This window comes from Balaenoptera physalus (assembly GCF_965194825.1).
Source record: "Balaenoptera physalus genome assembly, contig: HAP1_SCAFFOLD_1838, whole genome shotgun sequence".
Lineage (NCBI taxonomy): Eukaryota > Metazoa > Chordata > Mammalia > Artiodactyla > Balaenopteridae > Balaenoptera > Balaenoptera physalus.
Window position 1 is genome coordinate 3,513 of NW_028124965.1, and position 19,134 is coordinate 22,646.

The window sequence follows — 19,134 nt, forward strand, 5'->3', positions numbered from 1 at the left end:
ACCAGTGAAAGATGTGCATTTCATTTTCAGATTATGAAAGTATCAAAGGAGAAAGGCTGTGCTGTCATGAGTGACAGTGCCTCGGCCGCCAGGACTCCAATCAGAGGCTCAGTGATAAGTGAGAGTGAGCCCAGACTACTGCCAACGCCGTGGCCAGAGACCGAAGAACACACGGGGAGGAGCTTCCTAATTGTGTATGGTAAATAACCCTGCATACAAATCCTCCAAGCCACGATCTGGGTAGTGTATTAGAGCAAAGAAGTAACAAAGAAAACAGGCAGGTTGACGTTGAGGAGAGAGGACCAAATCAGTTTCAATAGACTTGAGGCTCTGTGGACCTAGGGAAGGAGAGGGTACAGAGCCCAACAGGATAGGAGACAAGGAAGGCGTTGGAGCTCTGCTCCTCACCAGAGCTCTCTAAATCTCAGTATCCACATTTTAAAAAAAATGTATTTATGTTTATTTATTTTATTTTTGGTTGCCTTGGGCTCGTGGGCTTTCTCTAGCTGCGGCAAGCGGGAGCTACTCTTTCTTGCGGTGCGCAGGCTTCTCACTGCGGTGGCTTCTCTTGTTGCAGAGCACGGGATCTAGGCGCGGGCTTCAGTAGTTGTAGCTTGCAGGCTTAGCTGCTCCGCAGCATGTGAGATCTTCCCAGACCAGGGCTCGAACCCATGTCCCCTGCATTGGCAAGCGGATTCTTAACCACTGCGCCACCAGGGAAGCCCTCAGTATCCACATTTTTAATATGAGAATAAAATCACGTGTATTTTATACAAACACTTCCTGGAAAATGGTCACGGCTAGAAATATCATGACACTTCAATAAATGGCTTATATTTATAATTACTAACAGAAATAAATACAAGAAGCTAATAAGAATATGTTTTATAACCTAATGCATTTTGGATCACTCATTTCTATCCCAAAGATTTAATCTATACCATCGTGGTCTCTAAGCTGTAGTTTATATTATGTTTGCCACGAGTTGCTGTGACCAAATGTTACTGTTTTTAGTCCTATAGTTCCTGTAGTTTCTTGTTGCAGTGTTACAAACTAATGTTTCCCAAAAGTAATTTTTGAATGCCTAAACAAATAAAAGTGAGAAGCACTCCTATGAAGCCCTTATTAAATATGAAAGGATAAACAGTTCTAATTGAAAAATAAAAGAATTATAATTTTAAGTGCAAATTTGACTAATTGTGCTTTTCAAAAGCTACTGTCAAATATTTTTCACAACAGTAAATCTTAAGTTATGATAAAAAAATTCCTTGTGAAATCACACCTGACAAAATGAACCCTAATTATGTATAATATCTCCTATCTAAACACATTCTTAAATAATTATTTCAATTTAAAATAAAGAAATTATCAGATTGGGTTGGAATTTGTCAGTTGGTTATCTCTCCATGAAGCACCGCTAAGTTTTTTAAACCTCCATCAGCGAGTGAGAACACCACACCTTGGCAGAATCTTAGCAGTTATCAGAAGCAGGAGTTGTGGGAACATATTTACAAGATTAGGGGTCTGAACTCCAATGGTTTAAGGTGGATTTTCAAGATGGGAATCTGACTGGGTTTGGGCAAAACTCATGACATAATAGTTTTGATTTTGTGCTACAAAGGCAACTCAGTAGAGAAAAGATCGTCTGTTCAACAGATAGTCCTGGAGCAATTTGATCCTTGTGTAAACAAAAAATAAATTTTCATTCATATCGCACACTTTATACAAAAGTTAGCTCAAAATGGATTGTAGACCTAATTGTAAAACCTAAAATTATACAACTTTTGCAAGAAAACATAGGAGAAAATCTTTGTGAACTTGGGTTAGGCAAATATTTCTTTGATATGACACTAAAATCACAATACATAAAAGAAAAAATCAATAAACTGGACTTCATCATGATAAAAATGTCTGCTCTTTGAAAAAAGCATCCACAGTTAAGAAAATCGAAATAGGAGCCATGGACTGGAGAAAATACTTGTAAGTAACATATTTGATAAAGAACTTGTATCTATAAAGAACATATAAAGAACTCTTGAGGGAGCGCGGGGCGCCACCGCCGCCGCCGCTTATCCACTGAGGTCAGTCTCCTGGGCTGCGCCCGGGTCGGCGGCCGCGGCGGCTGAGCAGCGAGAGCCGGGAGCCGAGAGACGCGCTCCGCCGAGTGTTGGGCACGGCAGAGCCCGCGCCTTCGCGGCGTCACGGGCCCCCTCCTCGGGCCACAGAGGGCACCAGCCGCAGGAACTCCCGGGCCTCCTCGCGGCCGAGCCTGAGCGACCCCCGGGTTCTCCGGCGTCCCCTCCCTCCTCCTTATTTTCTTCCCTGCTCTCGCTGCTGCTGCCGCTTCAGCTCTCCGTTATGGCAACGGAGCCGCCATCCCCTCTCCGGCTTGAGGCGCCCGGCCCCCCAGAAATGCGGACCCCACTGGCGGGCGAGACCGCCCGCGAGGGCACCCCGAAGCCGGCGGGCGGCAGGCTCCGCTTCCTCAACGGCTGCGTGCCCCTCTCGCATCAGGTGGCCGGGCACATGTACGGGAAGGACAAAGTGGGTATACTGCCACATCCAGATGGCACAGTTCTGAAACAGTTGCAGCCACCTCCAAGGGGTCCAAGAGAGCTGGAATTCTATCATATGGTTTATGCTGCTGATTGTACTGATGGTGTTCTTTCAGAGCTACGAAAATATTTGCCAAAATATTACGGTATCTGGTCACCTCCCACTGCACCAAATGATTTATACCTAAAACTGGAAGATGTGACCCATAAATTTAATAAGCCCTGTATAATGGATGTAAAGATAGGGCGGAAAAGCTATGATCCTTTTGCTTCATCTGAGAAGATTCAGCAACAGGTCAGCAAGTACCCATTAATGGAAGAGATTGGGTTCTTGGTGCTTGGCATGAGGGTTTATCATGTTCATTCTGATAGCTATGAGACACAAAACCAGCACTATGGAAGAAGCTTAACAAAAGAAACTCTAAAGGATGGAGTCTCCCGTTTTTTTCATAATGGATTCTGCTTAAGAAAAGATGCTATTGCTGCCAGTATTCAGAAGATTGAGAATATTCTGCAGTGGTTTGAAAGCCAGAAGCAGCTTAACTTTTATGCAAGTTCATTACTGTTTGTTTATGAAGGTTCATCTCAGCCAACTACTGCAAAATTGAATGACAGAACTCTAGCAGAAAAGTTTTTGTCCAAAGGACAGCTCTCAGACACAGATGTACTAGAGTACAATAATAACTTTCATGTGTTAAGTTCCACAGCAAATGGAAAAATAGAGGCTTCAGTGGGCAAAAGCTTGTCCAAAATGTATGCTCGTCACAGAAAAATGTATTCAAAAAAGCATCACAGTCAGACTTCGTTGAAAGTTGAAAATATAGAGCAAGACAATGGGTGGAAAAGCATGTCACAGGAACATTTAAACGGAAACGTACTTTCCCAACTGGAAAAAGTCTTCTACCATCTTCCCACTGGTTGTCAAGAGATTGCGGAAGTAGAAGTGCGAATGATAGACTTTGCTCATGTGTTCCCTAGCAACACAATAGATGAGGGATATGTTTATGGGCTGAAGCATTTAATTACTGTACTGCAGAGTATTTTAGACAATTGAATCCTTTGCTGCAATCTTTTAAAGGGGTGGGGCAATCATAATGAAGAGCGGCAGTTAATAACTCTGCACTTGTAATGCTGTGTAAAAAATTTGTATTGTGAGTCTACATTTTATTTGTCTTTATACTTTTGGTAGAAGGGTTAACTTTTTTATAATCTTACTCAGGAAAACTAATTATTTGTTCTTTAGAAAACTATAAAGAATAAAGAAACTTAGGAATGTTAAGCAGGGAATGTGGTGGTACGTGGCTTAAACATCTATTTGGCTTAAGCAAAATGCAAACCATTATTCAGTCATTACGAGTTTAGTTAGCTTTCTGTAGCCAATTTATTGTGAAATCTCTGTCCACCCACCCTTGACAATGAGCCATATCTAAACTCATTACATTATTAGAACACTTTCAAAAATCTAGAAAGCACAGGTTGATATCCTTAGTATTGCTACGTATGAAGTTATTAAAACTGGAGAAAATTCTACAGAAATAAGTACTGTTTAGGTTTTATATTAAAAGTTCAGACCAGCATATCAAAAGGTGCTTCTTAGAAGTAAAATGATTTAGAATTATTGTATTCCAAAAGCAGATTTTCCCTTAAATTTCCATTTATATGCATATTTCAAAATACTTCTTGAAAAAGATCATTGAAATAGACAACAACAACAACAAAAGTCTGACATTAAGGGCACTAATAATTAGTCTCGCCAAGGTTAGGGAAGAGAGAAGTTATCTGCAAGGAACAAAATTTTTTCTTTTAAAATCTTTATGGGAAAATTGGAATTTTACTACATTGTAACAAGTATTATAAACCATATAATACCTTTTACTGCAGCTTCAAAAAGGTGGATGATTGAAGCTCTTCTTATTTCTCCTTTAAATAACTTTTGAGAGTTTTTTTCTTTTACAATTCTTGTAATTACATGTCCCCATTTAGTTAAGCAGTGGTATGAATATATGTTGTTAAAAAGTGTTTCTCAGAATTCTAATAAGCAGTGAAAGACAACATCCAGTATTGTAAGTGTTAGCAAAAATACTGTGTGTAAATTAGTACGTCATACAGAGTTTGGTACATGTCTAAATTCATGCTCCTGTTTCATTCTTACTTAAAACAGTTGTATATCATATTCAAGAGAGAAATTATAATTTAACTTCATGGGGGGGGCAGTACTATTTTTCTTGGAAAAATTAGATTTGTAAGTATTATCTCTGTTTCACATCCACCCCTTTTAAAAAATAACTAGTTATTTGTTATTGGAAACATTTAGAACTTTGAAATTAAATTTTCAAATATGTTAAATGTTTATGTTTTCATTACTTGCACTTTGATTCACTAATAAAACATCTAAGTAGTCAACAGTCTTGCCATATTCCTGGAAATTGTTTTAGGCTTGTGAACTGTTAGACTGCTTTCCCCCCAAAATTACAAATTAAACTTTTAAATTCAAGAGCCTTTTTTTAGTGTGAAGGAAAGTATCACAATTTTATGTTTATCTCACCTTCCCAGCCCTCTCTGAGTGTACTTTTGCAAGTATCTGAGCACAAAGAAAAGTAACAAATGCCCTATGGATTCTGTGCTTAGTAAATATATTAGGCCTGAATACCTTTAAAATTCATATGCATTTGTTACAGCAAAATTTGATTATTTACAATTTTTTATTTAGAGTCAGTGTAGGTATTTTCCATAAGGACTTCATATTTTTCTCTGCTGCCTAAATGGGTATTGCCATAGCTTTTTTTGTGGGGATGAAGTTCAAGTCATAGTTAAGAGAAATTTTTTAGTTTTACTTTTTTTGTCCCACAGCATAGACTTTTGTTGTTGTTGTTATTTGGATAATGGTTCAATAAATCTTAAGCTCATATAATTTAAACACTATTTTGAATCTTAACAAAACGAGACTTTTTTTTTTGTATGGGGTGGTATCAACCTATATGTACAATGAAGTTAATAAATATAAGTATTAACAGATTTTTTGCGCATTTTAGCTCAATAAAGTGTGAATCAGTTCCATATTTTCTTTATCCATATTTGGAAATTTAGTTTTGTATAATCAGTGTCTTACCTTTTTGATACAATAGATAATGTTTTGTTTTAATAAAACAAGAAACACTTTTATCTTATGTTCTTCAGGGAAGGGATTCACATTTAATTCTGTTTGTTTACATTTTTTTTATCACTGTTATCCAATGCCCATTTTATGTTGCTTTATAAGTAAGCTTACATGTAACAGAACAAGCATCTATTTGTGTTACCTACATGTGACTATTTTACTGTCTAGTCCAGTCATTTAACATTATGCTAAAATTTACCACTGTGGGGATGAGTGATCACTTTTCACCAAGCATATTTAAACATTTAAATGTTCAAGAAATAATAATAAGGATATAGTTTGGATTAATAGGATTACCGTAGTTTTTTCCCCCTAGGAAATATAAATGATTTTAGTGTATTTCTTATGGAATGCACTCATGAAAAGGACTTTAAAAAATTGTGGATAATGAATAATACATTTCTCTAATAAAAATTTAAATTGTATAATAGTTTTATAATAAAGTATTTACGTTAATTGATATTTTAATATGGATGAAGTTACATAGATTCAAATAAATTAAAATTGATAGATGCTAAATATTTTATCTGAATAGTTTTTCAAGAAACAGTTGTGAAAATGTGTGTATTAAATGACTGTAACATGGAGCATGTCGTATTTTCAACTCAGTATTCGTTATTTGTTTTATGTGTCTGGGAATTGTACTTACTATGCCTCTTTACACTACAATTTGCTGTTGTGGGGCTTCAGATTGTGTTCAACTGAATAAGATCTTTTTTTATGATTTTAGTTGAGTATAATTTACTATTTTATGATTTCCAAGATGATGTTCTTCATATCTCTATACCGTATACACATCAAATTTATAATTAACTTGAGAAGATAGAATTAATTTTCAGAGATATCTCAGTTGCGATTTTCTTGTTTCATGCAACTGGAAACATATTTGTTTCTAGGACTTGGAATATTAAAGATGATGTAGGATGAAAGAAAATGGTAGAACAATGAAAGAATTTTATTTGTGAAATTACAGAAATTTTGTCCACTATTTTAAAGCATTGTCATCATTTTAGTACCATTTGCTCTTAGTAGTTTGGCATTTGATACTTTAAAACTTGATTTGCTTTAAAAATTGTTTACAATGCTTTGTAATAATCTTCCTTATCCAGTGCCTTTAACCTTGATTTGATGTATTTGTAGCCTTGGTTATCCTTCCATTACATCCTGTAATGTCTTCATAGCCTAGACTTCAATTAAAAAAAGTCAATTTGGTCATGTAAAGAGGATGCAATTGTCTATTAATGCTTTAGGAAAACAAGTAATGTTGTGTATGGAGGCCAGGCATCTTAGTTCATTCAGAAATATAAATGTGACAAACATTTTTAACCCCTGAATATATAGTTGTGATCCAATCAGACAAAGCCCTAACCATTTCCAGCATTCTCTCTAGATGGGGGTGGGTTGGGGGCTAAATTAAAATAGAGTTATGGAGAAATGCTTATTTAAAGATAATAAAGTTAACTAGCATTCAACTTTGTGTAAAGATAAGGTAATAATTGAGTTGAGGTGAAGCAACTAACAATATGTTAAAGAGGTTAAAAATAATACTTTGCAGCATTGTAACCTCTATTTGACATTTGAGTTCAGGTAATAATTATAGATAGCATTAGAAGGCCTTAATTTTTCACTTTTGCTGGTAAAGGTACGTTTACTTAGACCGTTCATGTAGAATAGTGTTTTAACATAACATTACTGTGAAAAACATTCCATTACATATTCACAAGCATATTACTGCACATTTTAAAAATTGTACTTTACAATTTACTGCAAATATTTTAGGGCTCAATCTTCAAATCATTTGTATTTTAAATTTGGCAATGAATATGAAATTACTTTTTTGACTTACAGAATGATTGTATTGTTACTTAAAATGCTCGTTAATATTTGAAGAAGGTTGGAGTCTCCATGTTTCTGGAGTTAATATTTAAATTCTTATTACTTATTTTGATAGTGTTTAGTAAGAGGAAATAGTACTCATACGATTAAACAAATTAGAATATACTGTAAAGAATATTTTTAATTGTTAAATTTGTCATCACCGAGGTTAAATTTTGGCCTGGTATTCACTTACAATATATATTAACATGTTTAATTATGAAGGTGAAATAGTCTTAAGTATGATGTATGATGCACCTGCATATAAATGGATATGGTGTGCACAAAGACACTTTACTGTGGGAATTGAACTGGAAGATATATGAAAGCATGTGAAATTGCACCTAAAATTGTGTTATTAGTGACTATGCTAAATTTATTGTACTTGATGAGTGAATGTATTTAGTCAAAGTTACTTTGGTTTAAATGTCTAAACAATGTCTTTTTTAAAAATGTGTTTGTAATTTGTACTATTGATGGGGGTGGTTGTTGGACTGCAGGGGTTGTTGTCAATGTGTGATTTGTGTTTCTATTTTATAGAATCATCTAATGTGATACACCGATTTTTATATAAGTGATATTTAGATAATTCTAATTACTGTATATTTGACAGCCTATTAAAATGTTTTGCATTGGAAAAAAAAAAAAAAAAAGAACTCTTAAAACCCAATAATAAGATTTGAACAAACCAAGAAGAGATTGAATTAGTGATCAAAAATATCCCAACAAAAAAGTCCAGAACCAGATGACTTCACTGGTAAATTCTACCAAACATTCAAAGAAGAATTAATACCAATCCTTTTCAAAATTTTCCAAAAAATAGAAGTGGAAACACTTTGAAACTCATTTTAGGCGGCCAGCATTACCCTGATACCAAAACCAGAAAAGGATGCCAAAAAAATAAAATCAATAAATGGCTCATATAATTACTAATAAAAATAAATCCAAGAATCTAATAAGAACATGTTTTATAACCTAATCATTTTGGATCACCCATTTCTTTCCCAAAGATTTAATCCCTGATGAACAGTAAACATAGATGCAAAAATCCTCAACAAGACATTAGCAAACAAGATTCTACAGTAATTAATAGAATCACATACCTGAGCAACTGGGATTTATTCTAGGGATGCAAGGATTGTTCAATATCCACAAATCAATCAATGTGACACACTGCATTAACAAAATGAAGGATAAAAATCATATGACCATCTCAATAGATGCAGAAAAAAAGCACTTGACAAAATTCAACATTCATTTAAGAAAAACTCTCAACAAAATGGGTATAGAGGGACTATACCTCAACATAATAAAGGGCTTATATAACAAGTCCACAGCTAACATCATACACCATGGTGGAAAGCTGAAAGATTTTCCTTTGAGATCAGGATCAAGACAAGGATGCCCACACTTTTATTAACCAAGGAGGTGAAAGACCTGTACACTGAAAACTATAACATTAATGAAAGAAGTTGAAGAGGAAACAAAGAAAAAGATATTTTGTGCTCATGGGTTGGGAAAATTAATATTGTTAAAATGTCCATACTACTCAAAGCAATCTACAGGTTCAGTGCAATCCTCATCAAAATTTCAATAGTATTTTTCACATACATAGAACAAAAAATTCTAAAATTTGTACGGAATCCCAAAAGACCCCAAATAGCCAAACCAGTCTTGAGATAGAAGAACAAAGCTGGAGGCATCATGCTCCCTGATTTCAAATTATATTACAAAGCTATAGTAATCAAAACTATGATATATATTGGTATAAAAAAAAGATACATTGATTAATGGAACAAAATAGAGAGACCAGGAATAAACCCACATGTATATGGTAAATTAATTTGTAACAAAGGAGCCAAGAATATACAATGGGGAAAGGACAGTCTTTTTAATAAATGGTGCTGGGGAAACTGGACAACCACACGTAAAAGAATAAAACAAGACCAGTGTCTTCCGCCATACACAGAAATTAACACGAAATAGATTAAAGACTTGAATGTAAGCTCTGAAACCAGGCTTCCATAAAACTCCCAGATGAAAACATAAAAAAATCCTTCTTCACAAGGATCTTGGCAATGATTTTTTTGGATATGACACCTAAAGCACAAGCAACAAAATAAAAAACAAACAAGTGAGTCTCTATCAAATTAAAAAGCTTCTGAGCACCAAAGGAAATAATAAACAAAATGAAAAGGCAACCTATGGAATGGGAAAAAATATTTGCGAACCACACATTTGATTAGGAGTTAATATCCAAAATATGTAAGGAACTCATGCAACTGAATAGCAGAAAAGTCAAATAATCCAATTAAAAAATGAACAAAGAATCTGAAAAGACATTTTTCCAAAGAAGGTATTCAAATGGCCAACAGGTAGCACATAAAAGATGCTCAATATCACTAATTACTGGGAAATGGGAATCAAAACCACAAGGAGATATCACTTTACACCTGTTAGTATGGCTATCACCAAAAACATAAGAGATAAGCATTGGCAAGAATGTGGAATAAAGGGAACCCCTCTGCACTCTTGGTGGGAAAGTAAATTGGTATAGCCATTGTGAAAAGCAGTATGAGGTTACTCAAAAAATTAAAACTGGAACTCCCATGGGATCCAGCAATTCCACTTCTGGGTTTTTAGACAAAGAAAATAAAAACAATAACTCGAAAAGATATATGCACCCCCCATGTTCATTGCAGCATTATTTACTATAGCCAAGATATGGAAACAAAGTGTCCACTGATGAATGAATGTATTAAAAAAATGTATATATACACAATGAAATATTATTCAGTCATAAAAAAAGAAAGAAATCTTGACATTTGAGATAACATGGATGGACCTTGAGGGCATTATGCTAAGCAAAATATGTCAGATAGAGAAAGACAAATACCATATGATCTTACCTATATGTGGAATCTAAGGAAAACAGAAACAAACAAATAAACAAAACAAGGTTATAGATTTAGAGAACAAATTAGTGGTTGCCAGAGGTGGGGGAATGGTGGTATGCATGAACTAGGTAAAGGGGATCAAAAGGTACAAACTGGCAGTTATAAAATAAATAAGTCATTAGAATGTAAACTACAGCACTGAGACTATAGTTAATAATACTGTATAGCATATTTGAAAGTTGCTAAGAGTGTAAATCTTAAAAGTTGTCAATACAAGAAAAAACAATTTTGTAACTATGTATGGTGACGGATGTTAACTAGAATTATTGCAATGATCATTTTGCAATATATACAAATTTTGAATCATTGTGTGTACACCTGAGACTAATATAATGTTGTGTGTCATTATACTTTAATTTTTAAAAATAATAATACAAATTTAAAAACCCACCTTTTGAAAAAGTGGCCCAAAATTTTGAATAGACATTTTACCAAAGATATATGTAACGCAATTTAGCACATAAAAAGCTATTCTATATGATAGTCATTAGGGAAATGCAAACAAAAGTCACAATGGTATTCTTCTACACACCTATTAGATGGCTAAAATTAAAAAGATTAATGATAGCAAATGTTTTATTTATAATGCTTAACCTGGAAACAACACAAATATTTATCAGTAAGTGAAAGGATAAACAACTTGTGGTAAATCCATATAGTAGAATAGTCGATAATAAAAATAAATACATTATAGATAAGTGCAAGAATGTGGATTAATTACATGATAATTATGCAGTGGAAGAAACCAGGCAAAAAACAATATATACTGTATGACTCTATTTATATAAAATTCTATATGCAAATTAACCTGACGTCTAATGGCATCATGTCTAATGGTCAGTTGATGGGAAGAGCAAAGAGGGGTGGGAGGGCAAGTTTATAAAGGAACAATAAAAATCTTTGGGGAGGGCTTCCCTGGTGGTGCAGTGGTTGAGTATCTGCCTGTCAATGCAGGGGACACGGGTTCGAGCCCTGGCCTGGGAAGATCCCACATGCCGCGGAGCAACTGGGCCCGTGAGCCACAACTACTGAGCCTGCGCGTCTGGAGCCTGTGCTCCGCAACAAGAGAGGCCACGATAATAAGAGGCCCGCGCACCGCGATGAAGAGTGGCCCCCACTTGCCGCAGCTGGAGAAAGCCCTCCCCCAGAAACGAAGACCCAACACAGCCAAAAATAAATAAATTTAAAAAAAAATGCCACTTTGGCATAAATATGGTTTTGAGCTGAAAGCAATTGAAAATCAGCAGATGCAGGAAGAAATCTTCCCTCCCCTTTTCTCCCTAAAAGCAGGGCATGAATTTTCCCTGAGACCGGGGCCCCCTCTCCCGAACCAGGAAGAAGAGAGTGACTCTTGTCACCAAAGGTGGAGAATGGGCACTGAGATGAGTCTACATAAACAAACCTTATGAAAATAGCGCTTATCTCCCATCAGTTTCCCCATATATTTCCTACTCACTTTCCTCCAAACCCCCTTTCCTTTCTTAAAAATGGAATATAAGCCCCCAAGTCTAACTACTTCTTTGAGTTTCACTTCCTTCCTGTTGGACTCTTTCACACAGAAAATATTAATTAAAATAATTTATGTTTTTTCTTCCATTATTCTGTCATTTGTCAGTTTACTTTGCAGGCCCCTAAGAATAAACCTAAGAGGGTAGAGGAAAGAAATTTCCTCTCAGACATCAGCAATGAAGGGGAAAAAATGTTTTAGTGGTGACATGGGAATGAACTTTGGAGTTGGTCAAATCATCACAATGGTCACATCAGTCATCTATGCTGAGCAGCCCTCCCTTGGTATTCTTGTCCTGCCTCTATTTCTCATGATATCTGGTAGCACTGCAGTGCCCAGGAATGTAATGAGCTCTCTCCAAGGTGAGGCCTATATGCAGGTATTATTTTATAGACTATTTCCAGAATCTTGCTCAAGGTAAAACCATACAATTCATGTCCTAAGTTCGAAGGCAGCTCAGCTCACAGAGAAGACCTTTGAGAAAGCACAACATGCTTACGGGTCTCTGGCATGGTATCAATGTCAGCCTCTAGACTGTGTCAAAAGCAATTCTGCACTCCCTCGTATTGACCAAACATGGGTAAAATACCTCTTCTGGTGCTTCCTTCTCTCTGATGATGTAGCTACCTGGGAGCCTGTAAGAACTCACTAATACTATGCTTTCTAAGAGCAGTTTCTGCTCTCACTCAAAATTGTCCCCCACATGGTATAGTTTTTCTTTAATCATGTGGATAGCTTCAAGATTAGTTTTTTGGTTTTTGGTATTTTTTACAATGGGATAACTTGATAGTATATCTGAGAATACCCTTCCCAGTAATTCTAGTCTCCTTGACATCAGTAAGATACGGAAGAGAAAAACCTTTGTAAAATGGTGTTAAGGAAAATTATCCAAAAGCCTGAAAAAAACTAAAGGGACTTTTGCCTGTTCTTTCTTAGTTATGCTAGGGTTTGATTATCAGGCCTGCCTGCGGATTATCTGAATCTCTAGGCATGTACCTTTGCATCTTTGTTTAACTTGTTATTTACTATTGATAAAGGTATGGTGTAATTCTGAAGGGGTTGATGTTAATTGGTACCTTGATTTCTGTCAGATAGCAATACAAATAATGTCTGTTCAGTAGGGATGCAAATGATTCCTTTCTGATGGAAAATACAATTTCCAAAATTCAGAATGTTAGCTGATTTTCCCTACAGAACATTAGCTATTTTTTATCTAAAATCAGTAATCCTATTTAAGAATTCTTCCAGCTACTATAAAAGCTTCTACCCCATTTAGTTCTTTTGAATCAGCACTACCATCATGCCAGTTCTCTTATTAATGGGTTCATTAAATATGTGCCATATACTCATTTTACATTTGCATGAGAGTCATGAGTTTAATTTATGAAAATGATACTTTGACAAGGAGCAATTGTGAGTAGCACAATGTGCACCAGTCAACAAACCATGGGCACACAAAGTAAGGGCTACCTGCATGGACATACACACCAAAAAACCGGTCACTTTCAAACAGTATCTCTGCTGTCTTTTCCCTGCTTTCATTTGGGTTCATAAGACCTCAGATTTCCCAATACATAGTAGATATGTTAAGTTTCTCTGTTAAAAATATGGAGGCTTATATTTGTTTTAAGCTCATATATTATTTTTAATCAAAATTTTGGACTCTGCCCTTTTCCATAGGATAGTTAGTGCCTAGTGATTTGAGGGTGGGTCTGATAACAGGCTCCTATCCAAAGCTGAGATTTATTCTGGAAAGTTTAAGCCTGCAGCTCCATACTGTAGGTGTCCTTACACCTACAACACTGAGGTGTCCTTACTCACCACCACCTCCCTGCCCTGCTTGTTCTCGCTGTCTGCCTGGAGAGAACCCTGGGGAGAACCTCCACCACTGCCCCACTCTTCCTTCTTTTTAGTCTTCCCCCTTACTTGGGGAGATTGCTTGTACACTTCTGCTTTTCCTTCTCCCTTCCCTTTGCCCCTCTTTTACCAAGTCTAATCATACTCCTTTGATGGGACTATTTCCCTTGCAATCAACTTCATTGCAATTGTTTTGATTAGTGGTTATTGGCACCATTCCCCTATCAAAAAGAACTAATCAAACACCTGACCTGGTGAGTGGGGATCAATTCCACCATGATGAGCAAAGGAGAGCTGAGAGGACACTGATTTCATAAATGTACTCGTGAATGTTTTAGTTATAAAGAGTTTTGTGTCCCTATACCATTTAGTAATTGTAGGCCTGTGAAACTGAATTTTAAATTAACAAAAACTCTGCATTGTTCAATTCAAAGGATATATTCTACTTACTATTTTGTACCAGAACAAATGTTGAACTGGCACCAAAGATGAATGACACATCCTACCAGCCCTCAACGAGGTCACAGTCCAATGGAGTTGATAGGCATGTACATATAACATGCAAGATTTCTTTTATAAATATTGCAGAGGTATAAACCAGGTGAAATTAAGGCATAATTAGGGAGAAACACATGATTTAAGAATCTAAAAAGGCTTACCGGGGGCATTACATTTTATTTTATTATTATTTTATTTTAATGAAGTCCTGTTGCATTTTATATTGAGTTCTATGATCCATTTTGAGATCCATTTAATGTATAGGAAAAGTGTAAGGTCTTTGTCTAGATTCATTTTTTTTTTTTAAACATCTTTTAAACATCTTTATTGAAGTATAATTGCTTTACAATGGTGTGTTAGTTTCTGCTTTATAACAAAGTGAATCAGTTATACATATACATATGTTCCCATATCTCCTCCCTCTTGCATCTCCCTCCCTCCCACCCTCCCTATCCCACCCCTCTAGGTGGTCACAAAGCACCGAGCTGATCTCCCTGTGCTATGCGGCTGCTTCCTACTAGCTATCTATTTTACATTTGGTAGTGTATATATGTCCATGACACTCTCTCACCCTGTCACATCTCACCCCACCCCCTCCCCATATCCTCAAGTCCATTCTCTAGTAGGTCTGTGTCTTTATTCCCGTCTTGCCACTAGGTTCTTCATGGCCTTTTTTTTTTTTTCCTTAGATTCCGTATATATGTGTTAGCATACTGTATTTGTTTTTCTCTTTCTGACTTACTTCACTCTGTATGACAGACTCTAACTCCATCCACCTCATTACAAATACCTCCATTTCATTTCTTTTTATGGCTGAGTAATATTCCATTGTATATATGTGCCACATCTTCTTTATCTTTTTTTTTTTTTTGCATGTAGCTGTCCAGTTGTTCCAGCACCAAAATTACACACGGAGAAACAGACAATCTCAATAGGCCTATATCTGTTAAAGGATTTGAAACTATAATTAATAACCTGCCGAAAAGAAAGCACTAGGGCCAGATTGGTTCACTGGTGAATTTTAACAAATATTTTAGGGAAAATGTATGCTTATTCTCTAAAAATAGAACTAGAATGAATACTTTCTAACTCATTCTATGAAACCAGCATTATGCTAACACCAAAAGCATACAAAGCATTACAAAAAAAAAGGAAAAATTCAGACAAATGAATATAGTTGCAAAAATCCTGAACAAAATATTAGTCAATCAAATCCAACTATGTATGAACAGAATTATACACCATGGGCAAGTGGGATTTATTCCAGGTATACAAGGCTGGTTCAACATAAGAAAACCAACTAGTGTAATTCATCATATAAACAGGTTAAAGAAGAAAAACTATATGGTCCTATTAATAGATACAGAAAAAGCATTTGACAAATCCAGCATTCATTCATGACAAAAACGTTCAGTAAACTAGAAATAGAAGGGAACTATTGCAACTTAATAATGAGAATTTACAAAACACCTACAGCTAATATAATACTTATTAGTGAGAAACTAGATGCTTTCTCACTAAGATTAAGAACAAGGCAAGGGGGCTTCCCTGGTGGCGCAGTGGTTGAGAATCTGCCTGCTAATGCAGGGGACACGGGTTCGAGCCCTGGTCTGGGAAGATCCCACATGCCGCGGAGCAGCTAGGCCCGTGAGCCACAACTACTGAGCCTGCGCGCCTGGAGCCTGTGCTCCGCAACAAGAGAGGCAACGATAGTCAGGGGCCCACGCACCGCGATGAAGAGTGGCCCCCACTTGCCGCAACTAGAGAAAGCCCTCACAGAAACGAAGACCCAACACAGCCAAAAATAAATAAATAAATAAATAAAAAAGAACAAGGCAAGGATATCGCCTCAACACATTTTTTTCAACATTGTCCTAGAATTCACAGCTAATATAATTAGACAAAAAAAGGAAATTAAAAGTATATAAATTGGAAAGGAAGAAATAAAACTGTTTTTGTAGATGACATGATCATCTATGTAGGAAATCTCACAGAATCAACAAAAAACTTTGAGAACTAATAAGCAATTATAGCAAGGTTGCAGGATACATTTTTCACATATACAAATTAATTGCTTCCCTGTACACCAGCAATGTACACCTGGGTTTTGAAATTAAAAACACAATATCATTTACATTAACACCCAAAAATGAAATACTTAGGTATAAGTCTAAGAAAATATGTGTAATATCTATATGAGGAAAAACTATAAACCTGTGATGAAAGAAATCAAATAATTTAAACAAATGGAGAGATACTACATGGTCATGTATAGGATGATCAAAATTGTTAAGATGTCAGTTCTTCCCAACTTGATCTACAGATTTAATTAATCCCAATCAAAATCCCAAGTGATCTTGTGGATATTGACAAACTGATTCTAAAGTTTATAAAAACCCAGAATGGCTGACACAGTATTGAAGGGAGAGAACAAAGTTGGAGGATTAACATTACCCAAAATCAAGACTTACTATAAAGTTAACAGTAATCAAGACAGTGTGGTATGGGCAAAAGAATAGACAAATAGATCAATGGAACTGAATAGAAAGCCCAGAAACAGACCAAGACAAATACAGTCAGCTGATTTTGACAAAAGAACAGAGGCAATATGATGAACAAAGATAGTCTTTTCAACAAACAATGTTGGAATAACTAGACATCCACATGCGAAAAAAAAAAAAAAGTGAATTTAGAAACAAACCTTACACCTTTCACGAACATTAAGTTAAAATAGAGCACAGACCCAAACATAAAACACAAAGCTATAAAACTTCTGGAAGATAACATGGAAGAAAATCTTCCAACTCTACAACACTCTGGAAAAGGCAAAATTATGGAGACACTAAAAAGATTAGGGGTTGCCAGGAATTAGGGACAAGAGAGGAATGATGAACAGGTAGATTACAAGAATTTTTAGGGCAGTGAAACTATTATGTATGAGACTGTAATGGTCAATACATGTCATTATACATTTATCCAAACCTATAGAACGTACAACACAAATAGTGAACTCTAATGTAAAACTTAATTAACAACAATACATCAGTATTGGTTCATCAATTGTAAAAATGTACCGCTAATGCAAGATGTTAATAATTGGGGAAAAGGGAATGGGGTGTTGGCAGGAGAATAGAATAAATGGAATCTCTATATCTGCTTAATATTTCTGTAAACCTAACACTGCTCAAAAAAAAGTTTCTAATTAAAGAAATAGTGGCAGAGAGAGTTGTAGATTTGTAGCAAAGTGCTGATTCATGAAGGTTTTAGAGATTTAACAAAAATGCAGTAAGTGATTGCTTAGGGCTAGGAGGCTTGTGGGGATAGTAGGGTGATAGGTATGGGATTTCTGCTTGAGGTGACAAAAATGTTTTAAAATTAACCATCGTGATCATTGCACATATCTGTGAATATACTAAAAATGACTGAATTTTACACTCTAAATGGGTGAGTTATAATCTTATATGAATTGTATCTTAATAAATCTGGCTAAAAAATTAAATGGCCTAGACTGTGTTATTAAATTAAATAAACAGCACTTAATAGTTTTTCTATTGCTGAAGTGTATGCTGTAAGGTTCTAACATATCACTTCTTCCCAGGAAGTCAATAATGTTTAAAAGTATAAAATTTCAGAGTTAATATCATTTTTTTACAGATTTCAATGACAAGAGAATCACAGATGCAAGGGCCAAGAGCCATTAAAATAGTTTCCTTCCAGATCACGGACTAATGAATAAGATTTCCAAATGTCAATATTGATGGCATGGAAAAGTACACAATATTAATTTGGAGTGAAGCTGTCAGCATTTCTTTCTGAATGAAAAGGATTACAAAACCCTCTTCCCCAAACACACACGTACAAATGCCGAAGAGTGCATCCTCCTTCGTGAAGCTACCAACTCAGCAGCCTTCAATGAAGGGCATACAAAAGATGGAGCGCACTACAAATATCCGTTGTTGCCACCACCTCAGTAACAGAGGAGTGGCTTTATCATCGGAAGTAATCGAAAGAAAGAAAGAACAGATGGACGTCTGGTTTATGGGGACTCACACAGTAAGCGTCACCCGAGGTGGAGGGCTTGCCACGAATAGAAATTAGGGGTTAGAAAGAGGGAACATGAGCGCAACAGAGAGGAAGACGGTCTGGAGAAGGGATGCTCAATTATTTTATTCGGTTGTTTTATTTTGTGATATATGTCTGACAAACTGATAGCACAGAATCGCATTCTCTTACTGAGTGAAACTAATGAGTGTAATTATTTTAAATTGAGGCTATCTTATAAAAAAGCTGAAGAACTCGGGGGCTTCCCTGGTGGCACAGTGGTTGACACTCTGCCTGCTAATGCAGGGGACACGGGTTCGAGCCCTGGTCTGGGAAGATCCCACATGCCGTGGAGCAACTAGGCCCGTGAGCCAGAATTACTGAGCCTGCGCGTCTGGAGCCTGTGCTCCGCAACAAGAGAGGCCAGGATAATAAGAGGCCCGCGCACCGCGATGAAGAGTGGCCCCCGCTCACCGCAGCTAGAGAAAGCCCTCGCCCAGAAACGAAGACCCAACACAGCCAAAAATAAATAAATAAATAAATTAATTAAAAAAGAAAACCCCAAACATGATAAATATCAATACAAAGAAAACCATGCCTGGGCACATCATACTCAGATTACTGATGAGTAAAGATAAGGAGAAAATCTTTAAAATATCCAGAAAATAAAAGACACAACACATACAG

At 36.1% G+C, this 19,134-nt stretch overlaps 1 pseudogene across 1 annotated transcript; it reads left to right on the forward strand.

The window, feature by feature from the left end:
• The first annotated feature begins 2,335 nt into the window (after positions 1–2,335).
• Positions 2,336–4,574, forward strand: LOC309654057 (inositol polyphosphate multikinase pseudogene; annotated as a pseudogene). The gene has a single exon. The product of its transcript is annotated as an inositol polyphosphate multikinase pseudogene (transcript).
• Positions 4,575–19,134: the final 14,560 nt, after the last annotated feature.